At 35.1% G+C, this 904-nt stretch overlaps 1 protein-coding gene across 1 annotated transcript in view; it reads left to right on the forward strand.

Annotated features, from left to right (window-relative positions):
• Positions 1 to 904, forward strand: part of LOC137655518 (uncharacterized) — a 179,832-nt gene that overhangs the window by 138,894 nt on the left and 40,034 nt on the right. The window lies entirely within an intron of this gene.

Below are 904 nucleotides of genomic sequence, written 5' to 3' on the forward strand. Positions count from 1 at the left end.
TTTTTCTCTCTCTCTCTCTCTCTCTCTCCTCATCTCTCTCTCTCTCTCTCTCTCTCTTCTCTCTCCTATGATAGTTTGATGTATCGATACATAAACATCTTTCCCCGCCATCAAAAGAAATCCGAAAGGCCACAGATTCATCACATCATGCGGATGAAAAGCTTCGGGACTTTACATCACAAATAAGATTCATCCAGTTAATTGCTGGAGCGATTTGTACATAGGTGACACTGATAACCAGGGGTAAGGAAGGGGGTTAGAGGAAGAGAGTAAGAGGAAGAGGAAGAGGCTCTCTTGCTTGAGGTATAACACTCGGGCACACTATTTTGTCCTAATTTCTCTTCCTCTTCTTTTGTTAAAGTTATTTATAGTTCATTAGGAAGTATTTAGTTTAAATGTTGTTAATGTTCTTAAGATGTTTTATTTTTCCTTGTTTCCTTTCCTCACTGGGCTATTTTCCCTCTTGGGTCCATGTGCTTATGGCATCCTGCTCTTTCCAACTAGGGTTGTAATTTATCAATTAATAATAATAATAATAATAATAATAATAATAATAAGAGAAGTATGGAGAAGATTACTCTGCATTTGGTTTTCGAGTCTGAGTTGACTTGGTGACCTGACTGGAGGTTCAGTGTGACTTAGTGTTCGGTGGTTAGGTATTCACGCCATTGTTATTCTTATCATTTTTGGTTTCTTACTATTTCTTTTTTGGTATTACCCTCCTTTGTTATGTAAATTCTATAACAGAAAATGTGTAGAGAGAATGTTGAATAAAGGGGTTAGATGGAATGAATAATTTCTTACAGAATATTTCAAAAAGTGTTCACACTTGCTAAACAAAAATATCTACTAATTGAACTTGAAAATAACCAGTTAGAATAGCAGTATAATATTTTTTATTAGA

Source organism: Palaemon carinicauda, chromosome 16 (genome assembly GCF_036898095.1).
Source record: "Palaemon carinicauda isolate YSFRI2023 chromosome 16, ASM3689809v2, whole genome shotgun sequence".
Taxonomy (NCBI): Eukaryota; Metazoa; Arthropoda; class Malacostraca; order Decapoda; family Palaemonidae; genus Palaemon; species Palaemon carinicauda.